At 52.9% G+C, this 8,780-nt stretch overlaps 1 long non-coding RNA gene across 1 annotated transcript; it reads right to left on the bottom strand.

The window, feature by feature from the left end:
• Window positions 1-2,267: 2,267 nt before the first annotated feature.
• LOC123815965 lies at window positions 2,268-7,070 on the bottom strand. The gene is made up of 3 exons (XR_006785193.1): window positions 7,021-7,070; window positions 2,637-2,912; window positions 2,268-2,517 (listed from the first exon to the last, which is right to left on the bottom strand). It is a non-coding gene; the product is annotated as an uncharacterized LOC123815965 (long non-coding RNA).
• Between the last annotated feature and the right edge of the window lie 1,710 nt (window positions 7,071-8,780).

The following is an 8,780-nucleotide window of genomic DNA, read 5'->3' as shown; positions in this document are numbered from 1 at the left end:
TGGTTCTCACACGTTGGCTTTCAGACCACCCAGGTCCCTAGACCTGAGGGGGACCTTGGCCCTGGCAGACACATAGGATGGCCCCCCACCCCCGCAAGCTCCAAAGTCTCTCCAGGTGACTTTCCCAGCTGTCCCGTCTCAATGCCGAAGGACTTAGCTGGCCAGTGTCCTCTCTTGTCTCCCGCCGGTAGTGACCTCATGCTTTCCCTGTCATCTCGGGCTGTGCCTGACGAGAGTGGACACTTTTTCGGGAATGGGACTGCTCTTCCCACTCTTGCTGCAGGCCACTCCCCCCCTGGGGCGGTGGCCACGTGAGGCAGGGGTGTGGTTTCCATGGGCACAGATCCCACACCAGGAAGGCCATGGTTACGGCCTGCAGAGTTCAGGAACCAGTGGAAGAGAAGTCCACTTCTGTGGTGGAGAATTTCAAACTGCACATTTAAGATCACCAAAAAAGAATCATTCTTCACGGTTTCTTGCACACCAGGGAACACTGGCATGCGGGGGTCAGCAGCACACGGGAGCACAGCATGAGCCTCACCGCGCCCAGCCGACCGGGAACGGCGCAGCAAACCTAGGTTCACAGTGTTGGGAGGACTGTTGGGAGCACACTCACAGTCGCCCCCTCATCTGCAGTTTCAGTGACCCACGAAAATATTCAATGGAAAATTCCAGACATGAACAATGTATAAGTTTTAAATTGTGCACCGCGCTTCTCCGTCCTTCTGGGGACGGGGGACATCCCTTCGTCCAGCATGTCCACGCTGGACGGGAGCTCCAGTGGACATCCTTCATGCAGGCTCTGCTAGGGGCAGTCCTGGTGGGCATCCGGGTTTGTGGGTTTTTCCCCCAAAAGCACTCCAGGTGATGTCAGTTTTGTCCCCAGGCCCAAGCGTCCTGGCACTGGAAGGAAGCAGGAGGGTGTCCGTGTCTCTGGTGTCAGCCAGCAATGCAGAGGTGCCTCAGGTGGAGCGAGAGGCTGAACTGTGCCCCCTCCCGAGTGTGTGTCTGCTGAAGCCCTAACCCCATTACTGGGGAATGTGTAGGGTCCCATTGGGAAGTAGGGTCATTGCTGATGGCGTTAGTTAAAATAAGGTCATGTTGGAGTGGCGTGAGCCCCTGTACAGCAGCACTGGCATCCTCACAGAACAGGGGGTGTAGACACAGCCCCGCACACAGGGAGGGTGCGGGGTAAACACCACAACAGAGATCCAGGCGCTGCACCTATAAGCCTGGGGTGCCAAAGATTGCCAGCAAGCCGCCAGACGCCAGGAACAGATCCCTCGCCACCCGCCACCCATAGAAGGAACCCGCCCCATCGCCACTTTGCTCTCGAGCTACGGCTTCCAGATGGTGAGATAGCCCAGTTCCGTTGTTCCTGCACCCAGAGGAGGGGCTGAGTTAGGGCCCTAAGAAACTCACACCGGGAGACTCCCCGAAGGCAGCAAATGCAAGCTCGATACACAAAGACTCCAAAAAACAAAAGGTGATCTCCAGATAGTGAAAGGGTTGGACACTCAGAAAAGTCGTTTTTTGTAAGGCCCTTCACACTGCACAGGAAGCACCCTAAGTCTCCTCAAGGCACATCCCCGACCTGCTGAGAGCCAGTGAGGGAGTCGACGGCTGTGCCGTGTGGAAGCTCTGTTCACAGAGCCCTTGCTCCCTCCACCCTGTCGGACCTCGGGGAGACAATTGCATGAAGCCACCTGGAAACTTAAATGCTCCCCCTTTTAGCATCAAAGGAGCCATTTCCTCTTTTTTTAAATTGTATTTTGCCCATTGCCATTGAATTCCCTTTTACCCTCCTCCACCTCCACCCCCAGTCCCGCAGTCCCCACACTGTCATTCACGTCCACGAGTCCTCAAAGGGGGCTTTTTCTTGGATCAGCTGAAAACCTGGGTCTCCCTGGCATGTAGGAAGAAAGCCTTAGAATTAGGAGTCCTCCAGGAGCTGGGTTCAACAGGAGAGCTTCCTGGTGTAAAAGGAAGCTTCTGATGGGTGCTCTTCGGGCCCCTCACTGAGGCACCCAGGTGACAGTGGCCTGGACATCTCTGAACACATTACTAAGTTCCTGGAGAGAGAGAGAACTCTGCCTGTCACACGTCACCACAGGCCCTGTTTTCATGCCTGTCCCACGGACCCCTCCAACCTGACCCCGTCTTGAGCACCCGATCCCCACTCAGGAACCAGGATGCGCAGGGAGCACACTCACTCGTCCTCCAGACACAGTGGGGGGGGGGGGGCAGGAAATGAGTGTCTGGACAAGGCATCAGTGGCAACTCCCGGGGTCACCCAGCCAGATCGAAAGGCAGTGAATGGACATGCCATCAGGGTCGGTGAAAGGGAATGGGTGCCGACCTTGGGAATGAATGTGTCTTCGTGAGGGTGTAAATAGAACCTCAGTACTACCCTTTGGCTCTTCTGACCGGTGGAAACGGTTTTCTGGTGGGAGAGCCTGAGACTCGCTCGTCTTCCTCTGGGAGGCGTAAGCAGATCCAGGGAGGGTTAGATACGGCCTTTTAAAAGAAATGCAACAGAAAGAATTAATATCTTCCATCCTGACGGTTCTTCTGCAGTCTTCTTCACCTCCAGGACTTTTCAGTGGGGAGATTTGGAGGGAAGGAAATATTCAAACCTGAAATTGTTCAATGAGACGTCCATTTCACGTTCTTGTCCTTGGCGGGTTGCCTGCCAAATCGGCCAGTCCCCCGCAGGGCCGCGTTCACGAAGTCACCGCCGCCCCTGGTGCCATGCAGGCCGAGCCCCGGTTCCTCCGCGGTCTGCATGGGTCCCCGCTGCTGGGAAGGAAGTTTGGCCCCGGGTCAGGAGCCTCCATTCCGAAGTCCCAGGTGTGAACACGAGGCCCTTCTCCCGGGCTGGTTATCGACGCGGTGGGACTCGGTTTCCCCCTCTGTGAACGGAGGTGCAGTGAGTGATGGGCGTGGCTTCACCTCCCTGTGAGGATCCAATGGGAGAATAAGAAATAAAGCTCCTGATACGCTGTATTAGAAGAATAATAAGTATACAGATATACTAAGGTAAATGTTATTACATTGTATATGTATAGAAATACGCTATATTGGGAGAGAGATAAATAAACAAGACTCCTATGTGCTCCTACTGGATAATAAAGGAAGCTCCCGCGGCGCAGTCATCTGTGCGCAATGAAAGGGCTCGCACCGCACTCGGTCTGACCCGCAGCGCCGCCCAGGCGCCGGTCCTTCCCCCCACCCTCAGGAACCAGGCGGGCAGAGGGGACCAGTGCTCCCTGCCCCCCGACCCAGACCCCCCTGGAGGTAGCCGTGTGTCCAGGCTCCTGTGCTGGGCCCTCTGCGGAGGGAACTCGCGCCGACCGAGGCTGGAAGTGCAGAAGACCTGTGTGTGGGGGGTGGGGCGGGGGGGCCTTTTCATCTCCAGGAACCAAATAAAGGCGAGTCCGCGTGCTGGACTTCAGCCCCAGTCGGTAAACACGCGTGGAGCACAGCCCGTGTGTGAGCCCTGTGCCAGGGACGGGGAGAAGAAACACGGATACCAGGTCCCTTCCGGGAGGCCTCCCTTGATCTCCACATGCAGCCGTTTAGGAATGCACAATATCTTTCACTGTACCTGTGTTCCTAAGAACTTGCAGGGATTTCATATTTTATTGCACTCCTTTGGCTTATTTTAATTTTAATGAAAAGACTTCCGTGCAAAAGAGAAACATTGTTTTTTTCTATCTTAACCCATAAACCTCATTGACATTTAAGATCAAATCAATGTCCAATAATATAAATGGGAAGTGACTTTTTAAAGTTACTAAATAAATGAAAGCAATCATATTTTCGTTGAAATAAGTTGACAAAACAGTTTTTAAGTCCTGGAGAAGAACCTATTCTCTGGTTACCTAATTGAAACCTACATATTGGGATAAAGCAGGTTCTCCCTGAACCTCCTACAATAGGGAGAAATGTTACTAATCCGAGTTGCGCTACAATACGAACTTAGGAAATGCACTGAACTGGGGGGACACGTGTGTTGTAAGTGGGAACCCTCACTGATCCACCCTGGCTCCCCACGTGACTCGACGCCGTTTGACAGGCAGCTGTCTTAGGAACTGGAAACCCAGATCCCTCCACCGATGGCCAGTGGGCGATGTCTTTCCTTTGGGATGATAGCGCCTGTCCTTGTGCTCCTCCTTTGCAGCCAGGTCAAACCGGTCTTGTTCTGACACTTTCTGTCTAGCTCAGTCACTTCCCCTGGAAATGTGAGGCCATCCTGGTCAATCGGCTTTTCCTGTGCCAGCGGAGGGAGCTCGGTGCCGAGGGAGAGGAACATTGTTTGATTGTCCCGCGGGGTGAGTGGGTGTAGAGCAAAACCCTCTCTCCAGGGACTCCCAGAAGTGTGGCCGACGCGGAGGCAACAGTAGTCAGGGTTATGGAGCCTCGGGGTAAGTGCACCATACTTAAAATATCGCATCTACGTGTTGTGTATGTGTCTGCAGAGACCCAGCCATGAATACATCTCTACGTTATCAAGAAAGAAGCCTCAATGGAAGCCCAAGATTTCCCTAAACCCTAGAGGTCTCTGAGGAACTTGCTTTAATTAGTAGTCAGAATAGTTTGTATTTAACATATCAAATACATAACAGACAGATAGAAGATAGTCAGATAGATAGATAGATAGACTGAGTGGTTTAGAGGTCAGGCAGGCCCAAGTTTATACCAGTTCAATTACTGGCTGAAAAAGTCTTTATGAGGTATTAATTTTCCCTAACCCTAAACTTACTTGTCTGTAAAGTGGATTGGATTCCCCCTGCAGATGGTTTCAAGGCATAAATGAAACAGTGTATGTGAAGTGACTGATATTTAGCCTCAATAAAGAGCAACCCCTACCAGCCTCACTCTTACTGAAGAAGTTAGCTTGGAGCATCTTTGTGGGTTCAGGATTTCAGATCTGAAGGAGACAGAGTGGATGAATGGGAAGCTTCTGATACCCATCCGCGTAAGGGGATACTTTCCACAACAGTGCACAGTTTAAATAGGGTCAGTCACCTGGTGGCCAAGGGTCCCCCCAAGTCACGCAGGGTGAGACAGTTCTGCTGGAGGACCCAGCTTAATTTCCTGGTTCAGAAATCACACCTGTGAAACTCGATCCTGGTGGGAAATTCTTTTGGTTGACTCCACGGAAGCCATGGTTCATTATCAAGGTATTTCTCCAGGTCACTCTGAGGTCATCTCCTTAATTAATACACCAGCTGAGGGAGGCTACACAATCTAGCTGCCTAGCCCGGAAGTCCCTCGTAACACCTTTCCTTTGTTGAGCACTTACTGGTGCCCGCACCACGCACAGAGCCTTCCGTGCCTCAACTTACTTAACCCTCTAACAGCCCTCCAGGAGGGCAGCTGCAATAATCTCATCGAGAGAGGAAGAATCACAGGCTCTCAAAGCCCAGTCATTTGTCCAAAGTCACAGCTAGTAAGGGGCGGAGCTGGCACTGTAGGTAAGTGCCCGAGCTTCTTCCCAGCAGGCTATGCTTCCACGGAAACCCATTAATCTCTCTTTTCTCTCGCCTGTCCTGTGTGTTTACATGGCCTCTGAGGACAAAAGGAGGTTTAAAATTCTCATTTTCCTCACCTGCTGAAGAGCAGCACGGCCTGTTAGGAAGCAGCCTCTACCCTCCAGACTATTCCTCCAATCCTCTTCCTACCTCATCTCTGATTACCCCAGTGCCTGCTCAAGGATTCTTTCTGGCCTATCAAAACAAACAGCTGGCAACACTTTAGCAACTGGTTTAAATCTCTACTTTGGCTAAGAGGCTTTCAGGGGTACCTGGTTGGAGCAAGAGTGCCACCTGGTGGAACATTTGGGTCACTGCCAACACATAAGCTTTGGGCGCAGGTTGGCAGGCAGGCTGGCTGAAGCTAAACAGAAATGGAGAAGGAGCCGTGTTCATTCACACTGCCTGAGACCTTTCCTAGACAGCCACAAGAAATAACTGTGTCCAGGCACTAATTTACGAGAATTCAAAGTCTTGCTCAAATGCAAGCCTGGGACGTTCAAGCAGACACTTGGCTGCAAAGCCGAGGGCTGGGATGAGGGTGAGGAAAGTGGGGCATGTACAGGATTACATTCCATCTTTATTGAACATGTTGAAATTTTATTCATCATGGATTTTTTGCATGTATTTTAGCTTTTTAAATGCAGCACAAGCGGCTAAGCTTGTGCTGATATAACACGCGCCAAGCTGAAAAGCTGCAGCTGCGCGGGCCCGGTCCAAGACCACTGGGCCACAAGAAGTCTGGGCAAAGGGCGCGGGTCGGCACTACCTACCCTCGCCTGACCCGGATCAGGGCACACTGCAGGGCTGCCCGCCTGGTGACATTCTTTCTCAGGAGTCTGAGCCGAATGCCCACACCAGGTCGGGGTCACCCTGCCCCTCTGGGTCTCCACTGGATCGTTCCAGTCCCCTGGCCCCCTGCCCTGCCCGACCAGGTGGGGACCGTTTCTCCTGGACTGTATGAGTGGGCATGGGAGGGGGGATGGTTCTGGAAACCCTTGAAATTTTATGCAAAATTATGTGTATCTTCCAGGGAGATTGTTTTAAGACATTCTTTCCATTCTCCAGTGGAAGGAAGACAGAGCCCTGACCCCATAAAGGGTAAGAATCACAATAGTCCACGAAGTCCTCAGGCTGTTTCAAGGGTCTGTGCAAGAAATAGCAGCAAGAAATAGCTTCCTGCGTCTGGCCTGGAGAAACAAGTCTCCCTAGCCCAATCACTGGTGTATAGATGGTGTGAGGTGATCCCGACACAAAGACCCCAGCGTTTCTCAGAGTTCAGGGGAAGGAAAAAAGTCCTCTCTTGAGAAACCAGAATCTCAGCCAGATGTTGAGAACCGGATGGTTCCCGCTGCCTTCTTTGCCTCTCACTCCCTCCTTAAAATCTTTTCCAGCCTTGCCATTGTCCTCAGGCGATGCTCTTTCGCAACCCGGAGACATTCCTCTGGCATGCCCCTCCACCCTCTTGGCACCCTTGACTCACCCTTCCAGATCAGCGCTCTCAACATTTCCACACCAAGCGGGGCACCCGACGCACTCCCGCTATCCTGCCGACGTTTCTAGACTTATTTGCATGTTGGCCTATCTTGCCCACAAGACTGTGAGCCCCGGAAGGCACAAACCCAATGTGTTGTTTCCATACCCCCAGCACCCACATAGAGGCAGTGCATAAAAAACAGTTTAGATGGATGAATCAACAAATAGATCCATCAATGCATGAGTGCATCTCCCCGCCCCCCACCACGTCCTCATTCCTTAGGCTCTGTAGACACCAGCACATCGGAGTGCCAGAACCCAGCGGGCCACCCCTCAGGAGCCACACCCAGGCCAGCCTGGGAGCACTCTGCAGCTGTGCGGAGCAAGCAGTGCCCCTGCCCCGGCCGGCCACTCTGCAGTGGTTGCTGAAGCATGCCACCTTGCCTTGCTTTCCCTTCTTTTTGCTGCTCTCTGGCTCAGGGTCCCCCGGGAGCACTCAGTAGGGAGACACTGACCAGAGGCCTTCAGAGGTGAGAAACTGGTCACTGACAAATGGTGACTGTTCCCCTGGCAGAGTCTGGGAAACCTGAATCTTCTCCATGATTCTCTGTCATTACCATAGCGAGGATGAAAATGAGAAACCATCTGACTCTTTCGGACTCATTTCGACAGCAGGATAAATAGAGCTGAACTGCATGCCCAGAAATGCCTTGTGCATGAACCCGAGCAGCTAGCTTGACTCTGCTTCCTCCCACCGGAATTGGAGTCCTAAGAACCTGATAAAATCTCTGGGCGGCCGCTCCACGCTCCGCCTGTTGCAAACACATTTCAGACACTGGAAAGGGAGCCGGGAAGAGGTGGCCTGACCAGCTGGTCTTGTCCCTCCTCTAAAGAGGGGGTAAAGCTTCGGGGAAAACCCAGAGGACTGAACACAGCTGTGGTCGTTGCTAAATGATTAGACTTGCCACAAACGAGATAAAAATTTCAAACAACAAAGAGGACTTTTCCGTGGTCTACTAAATGGGGTTCCTCGTGGTGTTTTGGTTCCTTCTGGTGGCGTGGCTGTGTCTGCAGCGTTTCCTCATCTTCAGGTCACCTTCGTCCCAAGCCCCAGGAGCCCCCACCTCCCCCCCGCCAGCCAGCCAGCCAGCCCCGCAGCCTTCACAGTGCTCCCCGGGAGCTCTCCTCCGCGGGGCACAGGGTTTCGTGGGTTTGCTCGAGGTCGATCCGGAAAAGATCAGGGTCTTGAGTCACTGTTGCGTGGGCAGCAATTAGATTTTCTCTCGCCCACTGCTCGGAACTACAGGCCCCTGCTCTGAAGAACACGGAAGCCCACACCAGGAAAAGGGAGGAGCGTTCCAAGTTTATAGCTGGGGAAGAGAAGTCACTCTCCCGTTCGTCCTCAAATATTTGGTTTAAATCCCCCACCTCTTCCAGAGGGGCCACTTGCTCCTCATCTCCTCATCCCAGGGATCAGCGGGTTCTGCGTATGTCTCATCTGTCACCCTAGGTTTCTTCCCGTTCCCTTTTGTGCCCATAAGCATGCCAGTTTGAAGGCAAGGGCACTTTTATAAGAATATAAACCATTTAGGAAGTGTCACTACAGGCCTGGCCCTTGGGGTCACGTGTAGTCCTCCCTGCAATCTTGGAAGGCCGGTGTTTTTATTCTGTTTGACAGGTGGGACGGCCGAGGCTCGGAAGGAGGCTGGCAGGGCCGAGAGCATCTCAGTGGTGGAGTCAGGAATCGGGACTGTCTGGCTCGCCCGT

The sequence above is a fragment of the Phyllostomus hastatus genome, unplaced genomic scaffold (genome assembly GCF_019186645.2).
Source record: "Phyllostomus hastatus isolate PE091 unplaced genomic scaffold, TTU_PhHast_1.1 phas_contig_196, whole genome shotgun sequence".
In the NCBI taxonomy this organism is placed as follows: Eukaryota; Metazoa; Chordata; class Mammalia; order Chiroptera; family Phyllostomidae; genus Phyllostomus; species Phyllostomus hastatus.
This window is presented reverse-complemented; position numbering and strand designations above follow the sequence as displayed.